The sequence below is a fragment of the Pongo abelii genome, chromosome X, assembly GCF_028885655.2.
Source record: "Pongo abelii isolate AG06213 chromosome X, NHGRI_mPonAbe1-v2.0_pri, whole genome shotgun sequence".
Classification (NCBI taxonomy): domain Eukaryota; kingdom Metazoa; phylum Chordata; class Mammalia; order Primates; family Hominidae; genus Pongo; species Pongo abelii.
The window spans coordinates 131,091,386-131,119,289 of record NC_072008.2 but is presented as its reverse complement, the minus strand read 5'-3'; the positions used below and the strand labels follow the sequence as shown (position 1 = coordinate 131,119,289).

At 39.8% G+C, this 27,904-nt stretch overlaps 1 protein-coding gene across 10 annotated transcripts in view; it reads left to right on the top strand.

Moving 5' to 3' along the window:
• Positions 1-18,417: 18,417 nt before the first annotated feature.
• Positions 18,418-27,904, top strand: part of TENM1 (teneurin transmembrane protein 1) — an 841,958-nt gene continuing 832,471 nt past the window's right edge. For 8 of the 10 annotated variants that reach the window (XM_009235231.2, XM_002832080.2, XM_054545042.1 and 5 more), the window contains exon 1: positions 20,182-20,745. The gene's annotated coding sequence lies outside the window, so the exon portion shown is untranslated. Of the gene's footprint in view, positions 18,501-20,181; positions 20,750-27,904 lie in introns of those variants that run through there. The other 2 variants (XM_054545040.1, XM_063721289.1) reach the window with 2 other exon arrangements.

Here is a 27,904-nt window from a genome sequence, read left to right as displayed (position 1 = left end):
CTATTTACATGTAATCTTAATTGGTCTCTAACACTTTCAACAAGTACGTTTTCTCAAACCCTCAACCCTCTATTGCCTTGAACTTCATCCTTCGTCTCCTCCTGTCAATGGAGGGTAGATTTCTCCTCTCCATCCTTCCAGCATTTCCTCCTTTACAATGTTTTTCACTTTGTCAATCTGTTCATAATAAATAACCTAACTCTTCATGAAGCACTCCATCCACCTTCCTGACTTAACTTAAACCTTTGCTCTTTCCCAAGGACAGGCTTTCCCAAGAAGTCTCCTGGAGGAAAAGCTACTTATCATTACACCTTGGGTGAGATGAGGGAGGAGAGTGCAAGGTAGTATTCTTTACCACTAGTTCTCCTTTACCACTTTCAAACCATTACTTCTCTACTCCCTTGTTAAAGTACCTTGTCCTTGAAGATGGTTTTACCATGATCTAACTCATCTCATTACTGAAATCTACAGTTCTAATGGTCATTTTATCACTATTTAGTATTTAGAAGCCAAATCAGCTTGTAAATGCTTTTTCTGAGATACAAGACAGTTATATAATGAAGTCAGGATGAAACACACAAAAATATGTAAGACTGAGGTCGGAGTTTATTGACACCTGCTATTGCCTTTCTGGATATCTAGAGTATATTCACCCATTGTCTCCATTTTTGCTTCCTTGTCTCCTTTCAGTAGACTATTTATGCTAGACTATAATAATCAGGCTTTCGTCCTATAACTGCAAGGAAAGTATCCTCACCGAGGTCCCCAGTGACTCCTGGTTGACAAATCCAATTTATTTGACATAACAGACTGTAGGTCATTCATTTTTAAATGATCCCTTACTTTGCCTCCCATTATATTATATATTCCTAAATTCTCTTCCTATCTCTTGTTTCCCACTGGTCATCCTTACATGTTGGTGTTCCTCAGAATTCTGTCTTAGGTGCTCTTCTCTTTTTACTTTATACTTTCCTTTTCTGGAAACAGAACCATTTCTTCTTATTTCACTCCATTCACCACTACCACCCCTGATTCTGGACCTGTATAATTCTGTCTGGTTCTTCAAGTTTCAACCCAGGAATTCTTTTTTTGTGGAGTCTTTCTTGACTAATTTCCCTCCTACCTTTAGAGCTTCCAATATGTCTTCTCTTTTTTAGAATATGTAGTATTTAGGTATTACCTTTATTTTTGTCTCAACTTTTTAAATGTCATTTCCACCTTAAGGCCTGCAGCGTATTGACTATGTTCACAGTTCCTTTTTTGGCTATTTCAAGTTGAAAAGGGGTCACCCTCTCTGAATGCTTTCATCACTATCATTTCCTCAATCAATTCCGCATTGTTAGTAAAATTAAAGTCCAAACCAATGTTTCCCCTTGGTGTTCTCTCCTTCTTAAAAAATAAATTTTCAGCAGCATCAAGACAAGAATGTATCTGTTTCTACTTTTAGTTAAAATAACTATAAAATATGTACATAGTTGACAATCTCATCCCTATAATGTCTTGCTATGTAAGAATTGGTATATCTGGGTTGGGAGCAGTGGCTCACGCCTGTAATCCCAGCACTTTGGGAGGCAGAGGTGGGCGGATCATGAGATCAGGAGTTCAAGACCAGCCTGAACAAGATGGTGAAACCCTGTCTCTACTAAAAATACAGAAATTAGCTGGGCATGGTGGCACGCACCTGTAGTCCCAGCTACTCGGAAGGCTGAGGCAGGATAATCGCTTGAACCCGGGAGGAGGAGGTTGCAGTGAGCCAAGATTGCACCACTGCACTCCAGCCTGGGTGACAGAGTGAGACTCCGTCTCAAAAAAAAAAAAAAAAAAAAAAAAAAAAAAGAAGAATTGGTATATCTGAATACAGATATCTACCATATTCTCAATCTATCTGGATAGTGTGTATATACTTTAAAAAGCATATCATTTGTCCCTCCTTTCCTCTAGCCTTATAAAATAGCCTCATTACATTTCTACACTGGAGTCCTAGATTTTCACATAGGTGCTCATTTTGATAGACAGTGTCATTCCGTGATCCTTGTTTTTTATTTCCATTATCATATTCTATTATGAATTATATTTGTAGTAGACAGAATTCTAAGATGACCTCAAAGATTTCCTCCTCTTGGTGTTCAGAAAATGTACATGTCCCTCCTCTTGAATGATATCACTTTTATGATTAAGTTACCGATCAGTTAAGTTTAAGATAATCAAAAGGGAGATTATTTTGAGTGGGCCTGAAATAACCAGATAAGTCCTTTAAAATAATGTGAAGTGTCAGAGAGGTATTTTTGCTAACCTGAAAGAAAGCAAACATCCACGTTTTGAACTATAGGGAATCCATCCCCATAACCCTGGGGTGGGGATCCCTCCCTCACCAATGGGATAAAGAGGAAGCAATAAAGACACAGTGATGAACTGGAGAATATGTTTTATTACCATAGCTAAACAATAATAAATCCGTAGTAATTTTGAAGTTCTGGGTAGAAATGGAAGTAGTTGGGACATACGTGGAATTTCCATTTTTTTCTCATTTGAATACCATTGTATTAGTCTGTTCTCACACTGCTATAAATACTTGAGACTGGGAAATTTATAAAGAAAGGAAGTTTAATTTGCTCACAGTTCTGCAGGCTGTACTGGAAGCATGATGCTGGTCATCTGTTCAGCTTCTGGGGAGGCCTTAGGAAACTTACAATCATGGCAGAAGGCAAAGGAGGAGCCGGCACTTCACTTCACATGTCTAGGAGCAGGAGGAAGAGAGAGAGAGTGGGGAGGTGCCACATACTTTTAAACAGCCAGATCTCTTGAGAACTCTATCACAAGATAGCACTAGGGTGGATGGTGCTAAACCATTAAAAGCCACCCCCATAATCCAATCACCTCCCACCAGGCCCCACCTCCAACACTGGGGATTGCAATTCAACATGAGGTTTGGGCAGGGACACAGATCCAAACCATATCGACCATTATTTTGGAAGCATTGAAAGGATATGGTGATCTGTCAGGTGGATGCAGAGTTGGTGTCAAATAGGATGAGCTGTTTTGCTGGGCCATGTTATTAACCAGCATTTCCTGGGTAAGAGTCACTAAACCAGCATTTCCTGGGTAAGAGTCACTAAAAGGAATTATTGACAAAACGGATAACCAAGCCTATCTTCCTGAAGGTTCTTATTCAGTGGGTGTGGGGTGGGTTCTCAGAATTTGTTTTAAATCAAGCATGCCAGGAGATTCTTATCAGAGAAATTAGGAAAACACTATTAAACTGTAGTAGTGACATAGGAGTTAAAAAGAAATTATTTAGGCAGATAGTGAGGGTAAGGAAGTCCTCTGTAAGGTTTTCCTTTTAATGGAAAGCAGCCCCCAAATCATTTTCTTTTCTAACAAAGAGCAGCCTGTAAAATTGAGCTGCAGACATAGACAAGCAAGCTGGAAGCTTGCACGGGTGAAAGCCAGCAGTTGTGCTAATAGGAAAAGGCTACATGGGACTAAGCATGATTAAAATGGTGGCTCCATCTTCCCTTCTCTTTGCCAGCCAAGTGTACAGTAAGAAGCAGACAAGTGGCACTGGAAAGTGGAAAGCCCACTTGCATAATAAGATTAGGGTGGGGTGACCAGCCTTCCCTGTGCGCTATGTAAACGTCACACGTGGTCGAACCAATGTGTCTGAACCATAAATCAGATAGACCTCCTCAATCCTGCATATAAAATCTGCTGTGGTCCACCATAGGCTGGCTTTTCCCTTTCGGACACTCCTCTCTCTCATGAGAGAGGTAGAGCTGCTCTCCTTTGTCTTTGTTTTGTCTATTAACCTCTGCTCCTAAACTCACTCCTCATGTGTGTCTGTGTCCTTAATCTTCTTGGTGCGAGATGACGAACCCTGGGTATTTACCCCAGACAACTATGCCGCTTCAGTAGTGACAGTCTGAGAACAGTAGAGAAAGTAAATTACCTAAGAACTGAAATAAAAGCTCACTGACTATTGGCAGAATTCAGTTTGTTGTAGTTGATGCTGAGATCCCCATTTTCTCAGTTCTTGATGGCTTTTGTCTGGGGACCTCTCCTAGCTCCTTGAGGCTGCCCACAGTTCTTTGTCATGAGAAAAAAAAAATGGAAGTTCCACGTATGTCCCAACTACTTCCATTTCTACCCAGAATTTCAAAATTACTACTGATTTATTATTGTTTACCCATGGTAATAAAACATATTCTCCAGTTCATCACTGTGTTTTTATTGCTTCCTCTTTATCCCATTGGGGAGGGAGGGATCCCCACCCCAGGGTTATGGGGATAGACGAACACGCAACAACCAATGCTGGACAGATGAGACTGATCACAGTTTATCAATTACATATACTCACAGCCTAAGGGAGGAGGACACCACACACCATACAGGACCACACAGGAGTTTGCTCTCTGGAGCAGACCAAGGAACCAGGGGCTGTGGGAGGCAAGCTTTGTAGTATCAGACAGGTGGGGTGACCCTTAGTTCCCACAGGAGGATGTGATTGGCTTATTTGAATAATTCCATGGGCCAGCAAAGAACTGAAAGCCACTACTTAGGAACTGCACCTGGTCTCCTTGATAAGGAGGCTTGTTAGGCTAGGGGAACTTATCTGTGGGAGCACAGCAGGGAGAAAAACTCATAGGTAGGCCATTGGAGGCTCTCTCAGTTTCGCCAGATATCAAGGCAGTACATAATATGAGGCTTTAATTTTAGGCCTTACACCACACACTGGCTTTGATAAATGGTGGCAGGCAAAGCCCTCAACATATTCTGAATAGTTGTGCCTGGAAGATAGCTCATGCACCACTTTATCACGCTGGATGAATGAATTTTTAATCTATATTTACATGTAGCCACTTTCTATGTGTAAGATTTTTAACAATAAAAAAAGCAGATTCCTGAATACTCCGCTGAACACATATCATGCATTTATTTTTTATTTTTATCTTTTGGAGACAGGGTCTCATTCTGTTGCCTAGGCTGGAGTGCAGTGGTACCATCATGGCTCACTGCAGCCTTAACCTCCCTGGGCTCAGGTGATCCTCTCAGCCTCCCAAGTAGCTGTGACTACAGGCGCATGCCACCATTCCTGGCTAAGTTTTGTAGAGACAGGGTTTCACCATGTTGCCCAGGTTGGTCTTGAACTCCTGGGTGCAAGTGATCTTCCCACCTCAGCCTCCCAAAGTGCTGGATTACAGGTGTGACTCACTGCACCGTGCCTGATATTTTAATAAAAAATAATTGCAGCCAAACACGGAGGTTCATGCCAGCACTTTGGGTGGCCAAAGTGAGAGGATCACTTGAGGCCAGGAGTTCAAGACCAGCCTGGGCAACATAAGGAGATGCTGTTTCTATATAATTTTTTTAAAAAATATATAAAATATCAAATTTTCAAAATTATAAATGGAGGAGAAATATTAAACTATGTTATCATGAAGTTAGTTTAAGTCTGCTTTTAAAGCAATTCATTTCAATTGTGCATATCACTTGGAAAACTTTCTCAAACCTTACACAGATCCCATCCTCCTTTCTTCCCTTTCAGTGGCACCACATATTGCCTCAGTGGGAGGATATTTCTTTGTAGTGAATTATTGCCATAACCTTCAGTGTAGCCATGAGTGTGCCTGGAGGCAAAGAAGTTGATAACCACTTTCCAGTTTTGTCCAATAATAGAGTATTTCGTTTCCCTTCCCTCTCTTTTCTTTCCTCTTCTTTCCTTTACTCTTTCTCCTCTATCTTACCACTGCTGCAAGTTAATTGAAATCTAGAAGATGGACTTTGGCTGAAGATTATATAAGAGGACAATAAGACCAATCTGTCTTTAGGCCAAAATTCTCATGGCCTAAAGTTGCAAGAGGCTGAAAGACTAAAGTATTACTGCAGAACCTCTCTGGAATAGATATAATTCTAAGACATCATTCGGGGAGATTGAAGGAGTAGTCTAATCAAAACTATTAAAGTGAGGATTAAGAACGGGGTTAAAGTGTCATTTCTCTTAAGAAATTCTGGGATGTTCAGGGATTTTCTTTCTAAAAAGATTACTTCATAAGTGTAATCTTTAAATATATGTTTAAAGTATATCTACACATAGCTTATAAAGTAAGAAATAAAGATATATCTGTCTGAGACTTAGGGGACATTATTATTGTTTGCTTCATGCATTCCTATTCACAGTACCTTTCCCACTTGGGAGCAGTGTATCATATTTGCAATAAAAGCAAGCAAATGAAAAAAAAAAAAAAACCTAACTCCAGTGAGCTGAACTTGCAAACCTCAAATTATGCAGTAATCACAAACATCATGTATGTCAATGTAATTGTGGCAAATGTGAAACATGATCTAGTTTAAATCATATTTAATCAGAAATGGGCAATGGCTCAGAAATGTAATGTTTCCATTTTAAGGATGTTAAAATTCATTACTATATTAGCTTCGTGTGTTTGAAACTTTTTGGACATTGGGCTTAGGCCCAGAGGAATTTCAAAAATCAAAATTGACACTACATATTTAACTATCATAACCACTCAGCAATTATGCTTGCCTGCTATATTCTCATCCAACAACTCCACAATCTAGGAACTTGTGTGCGTATTGAGATTCCTATGGAAGTTATAGCATTAATGAAATTGAGTTTTAAATTTCCCTAGGCTCAACCTAGACATTAAGAATATAAATGTAAATTAACAGAGAACTAGCAGCCATGAATACTAACACTCAAATCACATTCATTTCCATTTAAATTTTACACAGACATCAGGGAAACAATTTCTCCTCCTTTCCTCTAAAGAAATTATATTAATAATTTTGGCAGTCTTCCTGTGATGAAACAACATAGAATGCAATGCAGAATGCAACATCTTTAAATTACTTAGAAAACAGGCATATGAAAACTAAATCTAGATAGATCATGTTTGCTTTGCTTGTGGGACAATTTTAGAGACTGAACCTAGTCTACTCCTGAGTTTAAGGAGATGCTAAGGTTTAAAAGTATGGGTTGAATATACTTACTAACCAATAGCCTGTTAATGGTCTTTAGTACTACCAAGTATAATAAAGGGAAGCATAAATTACATAGCTCAAACCACAACAACTCTGCATAATGATATAACCAGTACAGTAGTCCCCTCTTATTCATGGATTTGCTTTTAGCAGTTTGTTAATCATAGTCAACTGCACTCAAAAAAGAATAGAAAATTCTAGAAATAACAATTCACATGTTTTAAATTGCTTGCTGTTTTGAGTAGCATGATGAAATCTCTCACCATCCTGCTTCATCCTACCTCAGATGTCACTTAGTGGCCTTCTCTATTATCAGATTCACTGCTACAGTATTGGTATTGCAGTCCTTGTGTTCAAGTAATCTCTACTTAATAATGGCCCCAAAGCACAAGATGAATGATGCTGGCCTATTATTGTAATTGTTCTATTTTATCATTAGTTTTTGTTGTTAATCCATTACTCTGCCTAATTTATAAATTAAACCTTATTATAGGTATGTATATATAAGGAAAAACATAGTAATATATAGGGTTTGTTACCATCTGTGGTTTCAAGCATCAAACTGGGGGTGTCGGAAAGTATCCCCTGAAGATAAAGGGGGACTACTGTAGTTTCCCTCCTATCTTTTTAGATGATTCTGCCATGACCAGAGAGAGTTGTATGACTCTTATGTGGCTTTCTTGGTCCTTCTTTTGTCCTCCTTTCCTTCAGATTTGAAGAACAAAAGGAAACAAGGAAAGAATAACAAACTGCCAACTATTAAGTGTTTGGCTTACTTGACAATTGGTAAAGGAAGGAGTCCAGTACAGGCAGAATGACAGGTTCAAGTAGTTTGGGACTCTTGGGTGGAAGAGTGAATTGCAAGGTCCACTGCTAAGAGAAAAAAAAGTAATCCAGTGAGAAGCTCCATCCCAAGTCTGTTTACTTGAAACACATATCTATTCAATTGGGTAGGGTTAAGTTGGGAATTGAGAGCAAGATGTTTACCTTTTGTGTCCTAGCTCTTGGGTTCTTCACATTAATATTTTATCATTTTCACTTGCTTCATGAGCTCTATTCACCTAATTTCTCTGTAGATTTCTCTTATGGATTCTCTACCCTGACAGAAGTTTATTCCTTGGTATTACAGATAATTTTTCTCTGGGAAATACAAACACATTCCTAAATTTTAATTCTCATGTAACAATAATCCAAATTTATAATCAATTTTCCACAGAACTCCTGAAAGAGAGGTGGGGTGATTGTAAAATATGGTAGTAGAAAGATTTTCTTTAAAGCTTATTTAGGTGAAAGTGGTACTTTTTTTTTTTTTTTTTTTTGGACAGAGACTCAATCTGTTGCCCAGGCTGGAGTGCAGTGGTGCCATCATGGCTCACTGCAGCCTTGACTCCCTGGGCTCAAGTGATCCTCCCAGCTCAGCCTCCCGGGTAGCTGGGATGACAGGTGTGTACCACCATGCCCCACGAATTTTTTTTTATGTTTTGTAGATACGAGGTCTCCCTATGTTCCCCCAGGTTGTTTTCAAACTCCTGAGCTCAAGCAATCCACCTGCCTCAGCCTCCCAATGCAAAAATATTTTGTAAACAAATGTTTTTTGAAAAAAGAAGAGTGAGAGAGAAAGAGGAACATTTTACCTGAGAGATATCAAAACATACTATAAAACAATAGTAATACAAGATGGTATTAATTTACAGACAGTCACTCAAATCAGTGGTTGAACAGAGTTAAAAAAAAAATAGATGTGTAAAGGTATGCTAATTTGGTTGACGATAAACTTCAGATCACTGAGAAAAGGATGGACCTGTCATAAAAGGACAAATGGCCAACCAAATGAAGAAAAAAATAGGCGGCACCCTTAATTGAAACCATGAATACAAATAAACTCTAAAGTTTTGATTTTTTAAGTATTAAAAATAATAGAATAAAATAATGGATACTTAAAAAAATTATGGAGTGGCAAGGTCTTCCCAAGCAAAGTATGAAACCCAGACTCCATGAAGGAGAAGACTGACAGATTTCACAACCTCAAGTGACAGACCTGGAGAAAATATCTGCAACATATAAAACAAAAGGGCAATAGCCCAAATATATCAGGAGTTCAACAAATCCATGAAAAAATGCTGTAATAGGCACTTCACAAATGAAAAAATGTATAACCCTATGAAAAAGTTCAACATTACTAGCAATTAAGCAAATGTATATTAAATGTTTAATGAGATATTTTTGTCCATCAAATTTAAAATGTTTGATGATGCAAAATGTTGTTGCCTATTGGAGAAATGGACACTTTTTTGTTGTTGTTGCTGGTAGCACAAAAAATTTTTTTATTGTTTTTTGTTTGTTTGTTTACCCTTGTTGGACAGTTCTTTTTTTTATTTTTATTATACTTTAAGTTCTAGGGTACATGTGCACAACGTTTGCTCTGAATGATGGTTTCCAGCTTCATCCATGTCCCTACAAAGGACATGAACTCATCCTTTTATATGGCTGCATAGTATTCCATGGTGTATATGTGCCACATTTTCTTAATCCAGTCTATCATTGATGGACATTTGGGTTGGTTCCAAGTCTTTGCTATTGTGAATAGTGCCGCAATAAACATAATGTGTGCATAAGCCAAAGAACAAAGCTGGAGGCATCACCCTACCTGATTTCAAACTATACTGCAAGGCTACAGTAACCAAAACAGCATGGTACTGGTACCACAACAGAGACATAGACCAATGGAACAGAACAGAGCCCTCAGAAATCCATCTACAACCATCTGATCTTTGACAAACCTGACAATGACAAGAACAAGAAATGGGGAAATGATTCCCTATTTAATAAATGGTGCTAGGAAAACTGGCTAGCCATATGTAGAAAGCTGAAACTAGATCCCTTCCTTACACTTTATACAAAAATTAATTCAAGATGGATTAAAGACTTAAATGTTAGACCTAAAACCATAAAAACCCTAGAAGAAAACCTAGGCAATACCATTCAGGACACAAGCATGGCTAAAACACCAAAAGCAATGGCATGTTCATGTTCATGACTAAAACACCAAAAGCAATGGCAACAAAAGCCAAAATTGATAAATGGGATCGAATTAAACTAAGGAGCTTCTGCACAGCAAAACAAACTACCATCGGAGTGAACAGACAACCTACAGAATGGGAGAAAATTTTTACAATCTACCCATCTGACAAAGGGCTAATATCCAGAATCTACAAAGAACTTAAACAAATTTACAAGAAAAAATCAAACAACCCCATCAAAAAGTGGGCAAAGGACATGAACAGACACTTCTCAGAAGAAGACATTCATGCAGCCAACAGACACATGAAGAAATGGACACTTTCATACACTCTTATGAAAGTCTTTTTGAAGGGATACTTGACAGTATCTAGCCCACAGTATTTGATCCATGAAATCCACTCCAAGAATCTATTCTAAGGAAATTCTCATACAAGTGCACAAAAATATATAATGAAAAGAGAATGAATTCAAGAATATTTATCATAGCATCATTTGTAACAGAAAATAATTGGAAACAATCTGAGCATCCATCAACAAAGAAATGGTTAAATAAAATTATAGTACATCAAAATAGTGGACTACCATGCAGCCATTTTAAAAATGAGGTGGATCTGCCGGCACCAATATATCACCTCGCTATATTTTTAAGCAGAAAAAACAAGTTTCTGAAGGCGAGCGGGTGGATCACAAAGTCAGGAGTTCAAGACCAGCCTGGCCATCATGGTGAAACCCTCGGTCTACTAAAAATACAAAAATTAGCCGGGCGTGGTAGTGGGCACCTGTAATCCCAGCTACTCGGGAGGCTGAAGCAGGAGAATCGCTTGAACCCGGGAGGCAGAGGTTGCAGTGAACCGAGATCGTGCCATTGCACTCCAGCCTGGACGACAAGAGCAAGACTCCGTCTCAAGAAAAAAAAAAAAGAAAATGAATCTCACATAAATGTATAGATTGCTAGAAATAGGGAAGGACACTCCAAGTAGATGAAAGATTGTTTTGAACTGTAGAATTTTTAGGCTTTATTTACAATAGCATTTGAACAACAACAAAAAAATAGACGGTTTCACTGTACCCAAGTGTCCATCTGATAGCCCGTGGGATAAACTGTACTTCACACAATTTCAAGACAGAGAGAGTGATATGGTGTGGCCCCACCGAAATCTCAACTTGAACTGTATCTCCCAGAATTGCCACGTGTTGTGGGAGGGACCTAGAGGGAGGTAATTGAATCATGGGGGCCGGTCTTTCCTGTGCTTTTCTGTTGGTAGTGAATAAGTCTCACGAGATCTGATGGGTTTGTGGGGGGTTTTCGCTTTTGTTTCTTTCTCATTTTCTCTTGCTGCTGCCATGTGAGAAGAGCCTTTTGCCTCCTGCCATGATTCTGAGGCCTCTCCAGCCATGTGGAACTGTAAGTTTAATTAAACCTTTTTTCGTTCCCAGTTTCGGGTATGTCTTTATCAGCTGCGTGAAAACAAACGAATACCAAGAACAACAGTAACCTGCAGCACCTAGAACTTCAACAAGGCATCCAAGTAGCCCAGAAAATTGATAAGCCTACTTTTTGGTGGTAGGTGACTCCTACCTATGCCCATCCTGTGATTGAAATGTCTTTGGTGGTAAAACAAAGCGGTCCAGGAGTCGTCTGTACTATTATAACGATATTAATTAAAAAGTGCGTTAATTGCAAATTTAGAGATAAAAAGGATCAGACCTTTAAAATGAAAAGTAAGGATAGGTATGGGATGTGTAAGGCAAAATAGTTCTGTTATGTTTTTAATAATATATTTTTGATTATGAAGTAATGCATGTTTATTATAGAAAATAATATACAAAAGAAAATTAAAACTGCTGGCAACCCCATGAATCACTATTAATATTGTAATTTATTTTTCCCAGTTTTTTCCCCATGCCTCTATTTATAAATATTTTTGCTTTAGTCTCTTCATATAAAGTTGGGGTTACACCCTTTTGTAATCTCCAATTTTTCCTATTTAAAATATATAGAGAATCAGTTCAGTTTTTAAAAAGTTGAGCTTCAGGTAATTGTGAAATATTAATGAGGAAATGTCCAGCCAGCTGTTAGAGATGGAGTCTAGGAGAAATGTTGGAAAAAGGTCTGGAAGATGTCAATCTATAAGTAATTATTGAAGCCTGGAAATGGGGTGATATCATCCACACTTTTTCACAGGGTGAGTTACTGGGTTAAGAAGACAATTGATAAGGCTGGAATAGGATAGATAATTTCAGAATGTATCACATAGCAGTTATAAGTATTCACACTGGATTGCAATATAAAAATCAATTTCCAATTGTGAGTCTAAGGATTAATCCTTTAGAAACAGTAGAAGATACTGACAGGACAGAAGCCATAACTAGTTTTAAGAAAATAAGATCAAAGGTTGGCATTGGTCTCTGGGCCCCTTTACAGTCTTTAAAATTACTGATGACCCCAAAGTGCTGTTGTCCCTGTGAGTTATACCTATTGATATTCGTGTATTAGAAGTTAAAACATAAATTAAATATTTATGTATTGATTCACTTAAAATAACAGTAATAAACCCATTACATGTTAACATAAATAGTATCTTCATGAAAAATTGCTATATTTTCTGAAACAAGAAATTATTGAGCAGCCATTGAAAGGAATGAAATCATATCCTTTCCAGCAACATGGATGGATCGGAAGGCCATGATTTTCAATGGAATAACTCAGAAACAGAAAGTAAAAAAACACACGTTCTAAGTTATAAGTGGGAGCTAAACAATGGGTACATATGGGCAAAAAGATGGAAATAATAGACACTGGGGACTCCAAAAGAGGGGACAGCTAGAGGGAGGCCAGAGTTGAAAAATTATCTATTCACTATGATATTTACTATGTGAGTAATGAGTACACTAGAAGCTCAATCCCCACCAGTATGCAATATACCCATATAACAAACATGCACATGTTCACCCTGAATCTAAAATAAAATAATTGAGAGGGGTGGTATCATGATCTTTAATGCCTGGCTTAACAAAACACAGCTGAAATCTCATCTCTGCTTCTGCATTCAGTTAAATGATGATGCACACATGTAAGAAAATGTAAGTGGGCCGGGCCCGGTGGCTCATGCCTGTAATCCCAGCATTTGGGAGGCCGAGGAGGGTGGATCACAAGATCAAGAGATCGAGATCATCCTGGCCAACATAGTGAAACGTCGTCCCCACTAAGAATAGAAAAATTAGCTGGGTGTGGTGGTGCGTGCCTGTAGTCCCAGCTACTCGGGAGGCTGAGGCAGGAGAATCACTTGAACCTGGGAAGCAGAGGTTGCAGTGAGCCAAGATTGTGCCACTGCACTCCAACCTGGTGACAGAGCGAGACTGCATCTCAAAAAAAAAAAAAAAAGAAAGAAAGAAAAAAAGAAAATGTGAGTGAAAAAACATGTCTTTTATTTGTTTGTTTTCTGAGACAGGGTCTTTGTTGCCCAGGATGGAGTGTAGTGGTGAGATCATGGCTCACAGCAGCCTAAACCTCCCAGGCTCAAGTGATCCTCCTGCCTTAGCCTCCCATATAGCTGGGACTACAGGCACACATCATCACACCTGGCTAATTTTTAAAAATGTTTTATAGAGACAGGATCTCACTGTGTTGCCCAAGCTGGTCTCAAACTCCTGGGCTGAAGCAATCCTCCCAACTTGGCCTCCCAAAATGCTGAGATTACAGGCATGAGCCATCACACTCTGTCAACAAATAATATGTTAGTATTAGGAAAATAAGTTTAACTGCACAGACACCCTAAAAGGCTCTAAGGAGCCTCCAGGGGACTCTTGACCATACTTTAAGAACAGATAGCATATGACATAGAGAGGTCAGGAAGATTAAGGATAGAAAATGTTTTATTGAGCATTAGCAAGTGTAAGGATTTGAATGACAGGGATAAAGATCCTATCAACGGTATATCAGATCATAACATACCTTCCCTCCTTTCCTGACTTCCTGTTGTCCTTAGGGCAAAATCCAAAATCTTTGTCCAGGCCCTTGAGGTCTTGGATGTTTTGGCTCCTTTCTGCCTCTCCTGCCTCATCTTACATCACTTCCTCCCCTACATTATTATGCTCCTTACACTCTAGATGCACAGGCTGACCTTGCATTATTTGAGGTACCAAGACATTCCTTACATCAAATACCATAGATTCTGTTCTCTCTGCCTGGAACGCCAATTACTCCACATTCTTCAGGCCTCAGATTAATAGCCACTGCTTCAGGAATGCCTACCTAACCACCTCAACCTCAATTGAAATGGGTCTCCTCTGTTGTTCTCTTGCAAATACCTTGTTCTGTTCCTTCAGAACACCCATCAGTTTAGAACTACATATTTCGTTGTATGATTGGTTCTGTTTGTCTCCTACCAGTAGTCTGTAAACTCTACAAGGGCAAGAATATGTATTTTTTGTTTACCACTGTCTTCCCAGTACTTAGCACCGAATAGGCACATAGCAGGTATTCTGTAAATCTTTACTTAGTGAAAGTATAAATGAGAGAATGAAGATACATACGGGGAGCCTATTTTCTTAGTCTGAGAAGAAATTATTCATGTTTATTGTGTTGTATGGAAAATGATAACATCCTAGTTCCAAATTTTCATTTAAAATGCCTTTCAAAATCTGTTTATGATGGACTATCCTAATAATTGTTAGCATTTATTAGTAATTGTTAATGTATGTGACTATAAAAGTCTTCTTATGGCCATTATTAAGCATGTGTTTTAGAAGCACTAAATATTTTAGTTATTTCAATACAAATTAGTAGTTACATGTATAAGTCAATCACAATAATTCACTTAAAAGATTATGATAATGAGGTCACAAAGTTAGAGAGAAGTTCAAGTGCATTTAAATGCCAACCGAGCAATCCTAATTGTTCTATACTCTTTTCAAGTTCTTTTCCTGGAGTGTAATTTTATCTCTTAAGGAGAAATCACAGTACATTTTGAAATCAATTTTTTTCCCCTTTTCAACAACTGTGATAGTTAAAAAATGCTAAAAAGTAATATTCTTAAAAGTATTTCCAATAAAAAGACAAACACTAGCATAAAGTCAGCTTTCAGATCTTCAAGGGAAGGCACTATGTTATCTTTATGAGGGTATAAATTATTATTATTGCCATATTGGTTTATGTGTATGGATAGTGAATATAAGTGAATTTTATATAAATTAAGGACCAAGGTACCATTTTTTAAACTACCTATAAATTTAAATTTAGGCAGTTATTTGAATCCATTATAGCAATAATACAAATGAATTGCCACTGCACCCTATTGAGAAGCCTTGGTTTCTGAAGGTTATGATTAGTCTGTATTAGGGATGTATTTTATTCTGACAGTAAGGTAAAGCAGCATTGATGGAGCCTTTCCAGTGAGGGATATTATATATGAATGTACACTTCCATGAGCAGAACTTGCTATGTGGAATACAAAGTGCCTTGCTAAAGCCCAAACTTTTTTTTAAAGGCATTTTGTTTCTCCTTCGCACTCTGGCCCGAGAAGTAGCTCCACAGGGTCCATTTGGATACTAAATAGGAATAGGTAAAGAGAAGACTTTAATTGGCTTGTCAGTTGTTTTCCTGAGCCTTACTTGGGTATGTGAAAAATAATGTGTCTGACTCTGTTCTGAACAGATGGATGCAGAATCCTGGCCACCAACTGTTCATATCCAGGCTCAAATAAGCTTCCTCCAATGTGGCTGCTTTCCCTGGGGGGGGGCCCACAACTGGCCGGAAATGGGCACTCCCTTGCAGCAAGCTGGTGACTGCAATTTTACAGCCCTGTTTATGGAAGCTGTTTGGGTAGAATATCATTAAGCTACCTTTCCTGCTTCCAATCATTGTAGCCAAAAGTTAAGGTGCCAACACTATTCATAATCTCTGCTAGCTGATCTCTGGATGGTGTTGTTATCAGTTGAAATAGGAAATAATAGTCCACCACAACGAGTACATGTTGAAATTATGCCTTTGAAAACATCTTCCCATTAGACAAGCAACCAAACAAAACTCCTTCATTTCAGATGGTGCACATTGATTTTGTTTATATAATTGTTATTGACTTTAGTCTTCTAATATTGATATGGTTTGGTTGTGTCCCCACCCAAATCTCATGTTGAATAGTAGTTCCCATAATCTCTGTGTTTCATGGGAGAGACCCTGTGGGTGGTCATTGAATATAGGGGTGGTTTCCTCCATGCTGTTGTTGTGATAGTGAGTGAGTTCTCATGAGATCTGATGGATTTATAATGGGGGGCTTTTCCACCTTTTGCTCTGCACTTCTCCTTGCTGCCACCATGTGAAGAAGGACATGTTTGCTTCCCCTTCCCCCATGATTGTAAGTTTCCTGAGACCTCCCCAGCCATGCTGAACTGTGAGTACAATGAAACTTCTTTCCTGTATAAGTTACTCAGTCTCAGGTATGTCTTTATTGGCAGCGTGAGAATAGACTAATACAAATATTATTGTACTTACATTCTTACTTATGAGGGTACTTAGAAACAAAACTGACATAAGTAATATTTTCCATTATGCATTCTTCTCACAGAATGCAACCTATAGATTAAAAATATATTTAAAAAATCAAGGCCAGAACATCTAAATATTGTTCTCTAGGAGTGAAATGTTCTAGGTACACGGTAACAGTCACACAGTATATGCTTGTTGATTACCAAATTGTTCACACATCTTTGAACATTTCTTAGCTTCTTTAAGTCTCAATTTCTTTGCCTATTCCCAGTGCTGGCACAGTTCCTGGAATATAGTAGATGTTCCATAATCACTTGCTGAATTGAATTTATAATTACATTAGTTTCGGGAATAAACATAGGTGTATGAGTACGTGTGTGTGTGTGTCTTTGTTAACAAAAAGGTATATATCTTAAAATTCCTAGCAAATTATTTTAATAATATACACTTGGCAACTGGATAACTGTCATATAGAGATTGCATGCTCCATTACAATCTGTTATATTTACATTGGCTATTCTGAAACTAGCAATTTAGTGTGTCTTCTTCCTGATATTCATATTTGAAATAGAAATTCTTGGTCCCATGAGCAAAACTACTTGAAAATTCTGCAATTTCATGTTGCTTAAATGTGTCTGGGGAATCTCTAAAGTTGAATAAATGCCTTAGGAAATCCACCTACAATATCAGGATATAGGCGTCTAGAAGCAGCAAATCAGTTCTTAGGAAACAGAAAAGTGACAGAGCCCTCTGTACTTTGGAATTAGGACTGGAAACAATGTTTTGAAGGAACTAAAGGGAGACAGGTGCAGACCAAATGAATTAAGGACACCAGGGAGCCACAGGAGACCAGTAAGGAAATGAGAGGGAAGAATGCGAGAGAAAATACAGCATAAAGAGGAGGTGGTAGAGAATTTCTAAAAAAATGATTACAGGGACTGCTGAATTGCCAGGAGAGAAACAAACTCAGCCTCCTTTCGTGAAATCCCTAAGTATCAACTCTCCCTTTCTGCCAGTATCTTCAAAAAGAGTAACAAAGGAACAGCAAGAATGAGAGTGAGATAATCATGCTTTTAAATTCATATTCCATTTCCTTGGCCATTAGGGTTTGTCCATGTCCCATTTGGCCAGAATTCCCTTTTTGTTATGGGGAGTTCTTTTCTTAATCGCTGGTTACAGAAACACCCAGACTGTTTCCGGTCATTGGAGAAGTGACTGGCCAGATGTTTCTTTTTTTTCTCCTTCCAGAACTCTTTGGTAAGGATTGAGGAGGTATCCTGAAAGTCTTCCTTCCACAGTTCAGGGTTTGGGCAGTTCATAATGTGGAATCTTTCATTTATTTAGGATATTTAAATCTATATATGTTTATATAAATAACTTGTTTTTGTTTTGTAGGAGGGTAGTGGGTTTTAGGAAGGTTTCGTTTGCATATTTGTGGCAAGACACAGGTTTTATACCCATCCTTTCACTACTGCTTTCTCAACAGCCCAACAGAGAGCCGGTGATAGAAGCAGTTGCTATGCGCCTACAGAGCCTGGTTGTCATCTTTTGTTTCTTTGTTGGCAGGGCAGGGCAGTGGGGCGGGACGGGAGGGGGAGGGTGTTGAGCCGCAGGGATCCAAATGATTCCTGCCTGAAGCTGAAGACCTTGTTGGGAAGGGACGATGGGAATAAACGTGCTCTTGATTCCCTGATTCTTCCCCCTAGAGTGTTCAGCTCTTTGTATTTCCTCCCCTTGGTGGTGTGATGGTCTTACAATGCTCCCTCTTTGCAAATACCTGTATCAAAATCTGGGAAAATGGGAACACAAGGTTCAGAGAACTCCCCCTGGCGTCACTCTGTACTATCTCTCTTTCTGAAACTGAATCTGGTCCCCCTGCTCAGGAGGGCAGAGACCAGCCCGGAAGCCGACCTTGGGCAGCTGCCGCCACCCAGGGAGGGGAACAGTTGGAAGCTTTGGTGTTCGCCCACCGCGCCAAGAGGAACTCTTCCCGGTAACTAGCACCAGCCACGATTCCAAGCCTGCCTTATTGTAACCTCTAGCGGGTTCCCAACTCGGCAATAGCTTCTCGCTCTCCTGTCCCTGTTCTTGCGGAGGAAAATTTAAAACGTGCGTGCACATATACACATTCACACACGCCCTTCTTTCTTTACTTAAAAAAAAAAAAAATCAGTAAACGTCCTTCGCCCAAAGAATGTTCGACTCTTCACGCTCTCTTTTCTTTACCTAGAGGTCAGCAGTCCCTTGGGAGCACACGCGGCGCTCCCTCGCTGCTCTGCGCGCCCCCTACCTGCCTACGGCTGGGGTGGCGCCGCGGGGCAGGAGGCCTGGGAATCCGCTAGACTCCTATTTCTCCAGTTGGTGCAGCTCCCCTGGCTCGGCACTTGGTATCTCCCACGGTCTTGCTCTCTGTGGGAAGCCGGAAAGAAGACTGCTGTGGGCGTCGCCGCCACCCCTCCCGGAACCAGAGCCTGCTCCTAGCGGGCATCTAAGCCTCCTACTTCAGACTCACATCTGGCCCAGTCGGACAGATGTTAGTCCCTGGAGAGTGCCTCCATGCGGAGCGCCCCAAGTCCCGAGCATGCCCAGTCGGACTCCTAAGGCTTCTGACGCGAGTTTCTGGGCGTGCAGATTCCGCTTCTCCACTTTTTCGAGGAAGCTGAGGAGGGTTGGGAGGGAGGGAGGGAGGGATCCAGGGCTTGGGGCAGCGCGCTGGGTTCGCCCGAGTATGTGCCCTGGTGCCAGGCTGGGTGAGGGGCGGAGCCCTTTAGGGAGCCCAGGAACCTGGGCGGCCAGGCAGGGCAGGATACCTTAGCGCTCCCCTCTGCCCCCAACCACCTTCAGGTGGACGTCGTTACTGCTGATCTGATGCGCCGCCAGTAGGCTGCATGTGGCCGGCCGGCCTTGGCGTTCTGGGGTCACACTGTCAGCGGGACGCAGTCGGCGGTGCGCTCTCACCGACCGACGCACGAGAGCTTGTGGGTCGCTTACGCACCGCATTCACGGACTTTTGGCTTTTCTGGAAGGCGGGGGAGAGGAGAATAAGAGAAGGAAATCAAACAATTTCTCTCCCCCCGCCCTTTTTTTTTTTTTTTTTTTTTTGCCAAAGTTATACTGGCAAAAGACTTCGCATTCTAAGTCAGTCCTGAGGCTTTGAACATAGAAGCAGTGATTGTGCTCCTGTGTGTGCACGCGATGTTTGTGTATGTCATGACTAGGTAACACTGTCCCAGGCTGATCCTGGGGTTGACAAATACTCATCCGAACCCCCCAGCCCACCCTCACTCTCAGGAGAAAGTAATTTAAAAAAAAAAAACAACTAGTCGAGTGAGTACCCTGGCCAGGCATCTACCCACTGTGGTAGGAAATCTAAATTTTGTTGATCCATATTTCCATCCTCTGCTCCCATATCCAGCTTTCTCCTTCCCCTCTCCACCCTATAACACCCTGATCTTTCTCATTGCGACTTCCCTTCCTCTGCCCGATACCTGCTCCTTAAGCCCTTCTCTTTCTCGTTCTCCTCCTCTCCCCCTCCTCCTCCCCCCACCTCCCTCCACCTCCCATCTCAGCTGCGGCTAAAACCTGGAGTCTTGGGGAAAAAGAGAGAAAAAAAAAAAAAAAAAAAAAACCTCGGCTGTGAAGCTGTCAAACCGGGCATGCTCAGTAGACAGGGCAGGTTTTTTGGTCTCGAGTAGCGAAGAAACATTTTTTGCACCACCGCGACCAGCCTTAGAACGCGGCGGCGGCGGCCACGGCAACATCAGCCCAGCCATCAGCCGTGCAGACGCCCAGCACCCGGGAGCGCGGCGAGCTTCGGCTCAGCCCGGAGTTCACCTCCGAGTGCCCCGGGGGCTGAGCTCACCCCTTCTGCTCTCTCACACACGAACACTCTTTCACTCACACACACACACGTATTCACACTCTCTCGCACACACATAGGACCCTGGGCGCAAGCACCCTTCTGGCAGCGGTCGTCCGCTGGTGCAATAGTAGCTAGGTTCGGTTCCTGCCTCCGGCGGCCGCCGGTTTAGAACACCGCCGCCAGCAGCCGGAGGAGAGCAATGCGGGGGCCCGAGCGGCAGCTCGAACAGTAATGTGGATTTACAGTCGTTTCCCGCAGGAGTCGGCACAGACGCCCTAAGTCCCGGGCACTGGCAGCGCCTGGCGGAGCCGAGCACCTGGCGAGGGGGCGGGGGAACCGCACCTGGGGACGCCGCCGAAACTTGCGCTTGGAATAGGTAGGTGCGTTTTTCCTGGCTCCCACCCCATTCCTTCTCGCTCCCGCCCGCCACCCCTAACCTTCTACCCCAAGGATTACAGGCGAACTTCGCCCCGAGGCTGCAGGCGGCGGATGGCGGCTCCCGGCTGTGAGCGGCCGGTTGAGTCCGCTCTGGGACTCCTGCCCGAGGTGGCAGAGCCTCCGCATCCTTCTTCTCCCGGTCTCCGCCGGCCATGGGGCTCTGGACCATCTAGGGCAGAAGGGAGGTCGGCCTTGTTCGCAGTTCAAGCTTCCAGCGGGCCCTGGGGACGCTGCCCTTCGAGGGCTCGCTGGGCTTCCCAGGCGGCACTTTTATCAACCAACTCCTTCAGTTCTGAGAGGGAGCCTCCTCGCCTCGGCTCTCGCGCAGAGCCCAGGCACTCTAACAAGTGGACCTGGGTGCTTGGGATGAAGATGGGAGGCTCGGTCTAAAAAGAAAGAAAGGGGCGCTTCTCTGGCATCCCTCCCACCCTGGAGCGTTCGCCCGGGGCTCTGCCACTGGGGTCCAGGTCCTGCTGTCTCCGCAGAGAATATGCCCAAGGGCTAGGACGCACTTTAGTACCTGTTTGCTTCTGAATTTCTATTTGAGCCTCACTCAGGGAGCCCGGGTTCCCGGGGGAACTCCAGGACCTCCTAATCTACGCCGCCGTCGAGGGCCCCACCCGATGCGTCCTCCCTAGACCTTTGTCAATCTTTGTCAAAAGAGACAGTCATTACAACCCAGGCGGTGCTCCAGGAGCCGTCGGTGTTGACTTTAACCATGCGCTCCAATGTGCGGGTTTGTGTGTTTCCGCATTTCATCCAGAGACGTGGTCCCCGAGATTCAGCAACGGCCAGCATATCTGCGAGCGCCAAGCACTCGCTAGGCAGGCTTGGGGAAATGTAACCTCACTTTCTTCCACTCCATAACAGGAGGATTGCCAATTTAGTTTCAGGATGCTTTGCCTAGAGGCGGAGAAGGGGAGATTGTTAGCGCTACTTGGTAAGTGGATGTGTTTGCAGTCAGGAGTGTATTTAAACATTTCAGTGAACCCGATGCAGTCAGTTGTTTACAATTGCGGAGACAGACGATCTCACTCCACTAGTAGATGTTTCCACGTCTGTGTCGCCACTGGGAGAGTAGGGGCGGGGGCGGGGGCTGGTTTGCAGCTCGTACTCGCCTTCGGCAGCTTCGGGTTGAGCAGATCTGCATCACTGCTACTGGCGATATGCTAATAGGGGTAGAAAAGCTCTACATCTCCAATATGAAACAATTGGTCAGTAAACGTCCTGAACTTAACCGTTTTTTTCCTGGGATACCAACCTGGAGGTGTTTTTGAGGTGGCCCAAAGAAATACAAAGAGAAGTTCTCAGTGCCACAGAAAGGAAATTAGTAGCCATTTGGTTTTAAAGACCAAAAGGAAATGAAACATCCCAGTGCACTCTAATAGGTACTGCTAGATTAGCGTTTAATTGATCGCGTTTGTGACAAGTAAATGTCGCAGACAGCTTCCTTGAATTTTAGACTCTTGTTCTGTGATTATAATTAACAAGCCAGGTAACAATGTACTGTGAGAATCAATTGCTACTCTTAACGTGTTTGAGGAGAACATGGCAAATGTCTGCTCTATTATATTTTTTGGCTGAAATAGCCCAGTTCATCTTCCTAGTCCGAAGTCTTCTGATCTGGAGCAGTAGATACTCCAGTGTTACCAAGAAAGGGCAGACCCTAAGAGGGAAAGGCTTAAAAAACAAAATTAATGAAAAGGCGATCCACACCTTTAACTTCTGCTCCATGATTACCCAGCATCTGCTTGCTTGCTCACCCCCGCTCCTTGCTCTTCATATCTGCAATGTGGGGAAAAATGAATTTTCATAAGGCATAGTAAGACCCTCAAAGTAAATAACTGGAGAAACAGAATCCCAATTTTGCCATTTTAGTTCAAGTTCATAACACTATTTTGTGATGCATTAAATAATTTACTATTGCAAAATTGGGGTTTTTAAGGGTAATTAAAAGCTTTCAGGTATGACAAAATAATGTTGAAAACTTTTCATGATTAAAGAAAGTCAAAATATGCATTTAACAAGGGATCAGGTAATTCCTAAAATAAATCCATGCTCTAAATATTATTTAAAAGTTTTCAGGTTGTTCCCCAGAATGTTTCTGAAAAACAGGTGTTTCTATAAAACAACTCTATGAAGAAATGTTAACATTTTCATAATAAAACTAGTAGAGTCCAGTCCTAAGAACAATGTCAGATATACATAGCAGAAAAAACCCACAAATATTTTTGCATACATGAAGTAGTATTTTCCATTAGGTTTAGGTTCCAATTATGAATTAGAGACAGTCATGTCATTTGACAAAATATACAGTGAGGCTAAAGGAAAGAATGCTTTGTAGAATCATTGTGCTGTAAAGGTGATTAAGATTTCAAATATTCAAACGTATAGGTGTATTAAAATAAAATTGTATTATACATAACTATCATCACATTCAAAGGCCTAATTCAGTCTGAATACCCTAGAAGTCTCAGTGTTTCAGTTCAGCTATTATATGTGTAAATAACACCGACATAATCATAGTTTCCCTCATAGTCATTGATCTTTTCTGATACCTTTACCAGAAAGATTCTTGCTGAAGCAGAACAGTCTAGCATTCAAGTTTATTCTACATGATATTACTTTAAATTGTCAAACTGCAAAACATTCCTGATATGTTGTTTCTGAAAACAGAAAACTTAGTGGAAATTTATTTTCCATGACAGCCTTAAAAACTTGGAAGTAGTAAGAAATTTTAGTGTTAATTAATAAAACAAAAATTTTTCATATTCTATGTTGGAGATAGACATTTGGAATCCATATAATTTTTGCTTGAAGCTTGCTTTTCCTAAGTCATTCAGTTTCAGATTTAAGTAAACCTATCAAGTAGTTGGTATAGATTATGGTTAATAAATTCCCTAAAGTTTCCCAAAACAAGTTAATTATTATTATTTATGCATTTATTTATTTACTTACTTATAAATGACCAGAGGTCAAAAGAAGACCAGTACTTTGAATAACTGACTCAGTGATTAATTTTTTTTGACGAAAACAAATTTTCTTATAGTACTCATATTTGTTCTCTCTCTCTCTCTCACACACACACACACACACACACAGAAGCAATTGCTTGTGAATGCCTTGAATCAGATATAAAACATGTACAATAGCTTTATTAAAATTATATATATTTGTTAAATTGCTGTGGATTTTAACCTCAAAATTAATAATCCATGCGTACTTAAAAAGCTTCCCATCACTTAACATTTAGAAGAAAGGTTTAAACTGGATTCCTAGTATGACTACAGGCAGATGAAAAATATTGTAAGGTACAGAATTTAGCAATTGTGACCAACAGCATATACCCAGGACTGGAAGTGTAATTGCTGATTATCAAAATTAAAAGGAATCAAATTTCAGAAATGCTCACATATACCACAATTTCTTTAAATCATCTACAGATTCTGAGTATTAGATTAAATCACTATTTTGAATGGAGATTGCTATTATTTTTCCTTCCCCTAAAAGGTAAAAATATTCTGAATCCTGGCTTAATATATTATTTTTATTCCTTTCTGTTTTCCATTGATTTTTTTTAGAACAGAGGAAAGTAAATATCAAATATAACCAGCTAGAACCATGCTTAGTTTGAGCAGGTGAGTGCTATAAAAGGCTTCACACAGCTTTTGATTATTCTTAACAGCCTTGATGACCAACCATAGGTGTCTGTTCAGTATTCAGTGCTCTGTTATGGCAATTTATATAATGTATAGAGATTTTGTAGTTTGCTAGACGTGCTGTGGTACAATTTAGCAAGACCAGCAAAATTGCTTACATTTGGAACCCATGAAAAATAGGGCTGAGGAAATTGGAATATGATGGCATAGACTGAAAATTATTATATAACAATATTTATATCAATTGCAATGCTAACATTTCTGTATAGAAATTAAGCTAATTTTAATTTGAAAAGTAAATATTTTTACAGGTGACGTGGATTCCTAATATTTTAAAATAGTAACTTAGAGTCTAATAAATGAAGTCTATTAGATTTTTATGTAACTTCGGGACCCATTTCAAGGCCTGGACGTATAATCTTGGATAATTTACAACTTAAAAAATTATTCTAAATTGTACTTCCTGTCCGAGCCTCCACTTTAGGTAAACAATAGCATATGGTGAAACATGCATATATGCCAACTAACCACTACCTCTTGGATGATGTTTTCAATGTGATGTAATGATTCTGAAATATTGGATTCTCCACCCCCGCTCTACTCTAACTGTAAGAGTGGAGAAGCTAATTGGAAAATGGACACATAAAAACATGTTAAAAATCTCTTTTCACATGGGTGGATAATCCCCTATGAAGTTCTTACCTGGGAGCCTTTATATTTCTGTTTATGGTAGATATGTGCCAAGGTTAATATTTTTTTCTCTGGGTGCTTATGACAAATTTCTATGACTGAATCTAGGTGACACCCAAATATGTGACTGCACCATTCTGTTAACCATCCAACTGTTTGGGGTGACAAACATCTGGTTGTTTGAGAAAATTGTTTATTTAGTTTCTGGGTGTTTTGGAGTCACTTAACAGGCCGATGACCCTTAATATCCATGTCAAAAGAGAAAGAAAAAATAAAATAAAACACTTTAAAATACATGTAAGATATCTTAAACACTCTTGGGTTACTATAAAATGCCCAATGAACTAAATGCCATTGTGAATCTACAGCCTTCTATAAAATGTATAAGGAGATGTTGCTTGCATTCTACAACAATTACAGAAACAGAAACACACTGGCCTTTTCAGCAAGCCAGGAAATTAAAAACTTTAAGTTCAATTCTACACCCTACTCCCCCTTCCCTGCCCCCACCCCTGCCCCCTGTACTGATTCATCAGTTTAAAGAAATTGACTTAAGGGGCTTGATGCAGTGGCTTCTTAAAATTTCCTGTACCTCATTTTCCACTGATTGTGCTACTGCCGTGGAAACTAGATGGGACAGACAGCTGGGAGTCACTAATTCAGAATGGGAATCTGCTTGTTAATTTAATTTCATGCCAGCCTGTTGGTCCCTGAAAGTAACTGTAAAAGGCTGGGGAATTGAATTTGCTAGAAATAAGTGATTAAGCCGAATGAAAAGTCAGTGCCATCTCTGTCATTTTCCTGAAAATCTTACTACAACCCTCTTTGTCCCTACTCAAGCAATTTTTAAAAAATAATCACAGAAAGAGAAATTTGATTTGTGCATTCCTATTGGTATGTATGTATTCTATGGAGCATTTTTTGTTCTAATAGAACATTCACAGCTGTAAAATAGTTTCATAATAGCTATTACATTGAAAAAATATGTTCTTTCAAATTGTGATTTTGTAGACTTTGAAGAAGCCTAGTTAGTGATGATAGGAAAACATAATATAAATGATGCTTGAATTTTCCAGTAGAATTTGTTATTTTTCCTTTTCAAATAAAAAGTCTTATTGCAATATCTATGCCCCACTTTTATTACAGAGACCAAATGCATTTGAATACATTTATGTGAAATTTGTAAAACAGTCATTTTACCAGTCACCAGAAAGCATACTGATTGTTTTAATTTTATTCGACTAAGTTGTAAATTAATAAGTAGTCAACAATGAGGAAATTGCCTTTTAATGTTTCTCATATTCTGTTGTAATGTTTTTGTGGCTGATTATGAGTTATGAAATTAAATTTTGGAATCACAATCTCTATGATAAGCTGAATTGCAATCCATGTCAAGTCTTTTGCAATACCGGCTAAAGTCCTGAGAAACTAATATTATTTTTCTGTCAATTTGTAGCTGTAAGCAAATTTCCATATTACGACTGAGAGAAGATCTTTCATAATGAAACAAAGAATGGAAAGATAAATATATGTAAAGGTCAGAAGGTATTTTTCTGTTTTAAAGTTAATAAAATTTCAAAATATATATGTTCAAGGTAGAATTATTAATGATAGAATGAAGTAGTTATTCAAAAGTTTAGGAAAATTAATATCCACATTTTTACAGTTTAGGGAATACTGAGAATATCAGTATCCAGTTGTTGAGTGTTGAATTACATGTATTTTATTCTTTGGTTTATTTTTTGTTACTTGGACTATATCTGTGTGATACTAAAATCTGACTAAAACTTAAAAAAATTGGGACAATTATCACGGAACTTGTAGAATTCATAATATCAGTATCTTCTTTGTCATGTCGATTTCCTCTAACCTTTCAGCAGATGCTTGCATTTGGATGAACAGTGGAAAAAGTCATTCATTCATCTGGATGGTTCCAGCTTCCACTGTTTACTCAAATCTTCAGTTTTTATGGTTCTATAGCCTCGATTTCCCTTTTGAAATCACCATATATTTATTTTTCAATTGTTTTTCTATTTAGATGAAAGGTATTGTAAGTATTCAGGATGCTGATGCATATTATACATATATATGTAACTTTCAGTAGAATTTCTATGCGTTTATATTAAAGGAAATCCACTTTCATTTTAATGTTTTAATGTTTGGAATTGACTTAGTGTTTTTAGTTACCTGTATGCATGATGGTTTTTAAACAGCCAAAATAAAAGTACATGGCTATCAGTTTGGATACTTCTGGGAAAATCTGATCACTGGCGAAGGTCAAAGAGAAAATTTCCCAGTTGCATGGTTTTGCATAATTGGTGGATTCTAAGTGTGTATATTACCTCTAATGTCTCTATCTGGTTTAGACACCTGTCAAAGAGAAGGTGCCAGATTAGATGGACAATTGGTTTATTAGATATTGCAATCCCTATGTCCCAGCTGCATACAGACATTTTAAGAAAACTCTTCAGTTGTTCAGAGAAATTAGAAAGAGATACTGCAGATGGCTTATCTCAATAATCCAGGTTTTTTCAGGTACATTTAAAATTAAATGTCCTAAGAGATGATTAATTCAGGAAAGTTATTGATAATGAACTCATCTTATGCTACACATCCTTTGCACCTATGATGATACCTTATTAAAGGTGTTTCAATCTTGCTAATTACCACCTGTGTTTAAATATAGAGGTGTATAAATATACTATAACTACACAGTGGCTGGAAGCCTTCTCAACCTAAAATTTTGGT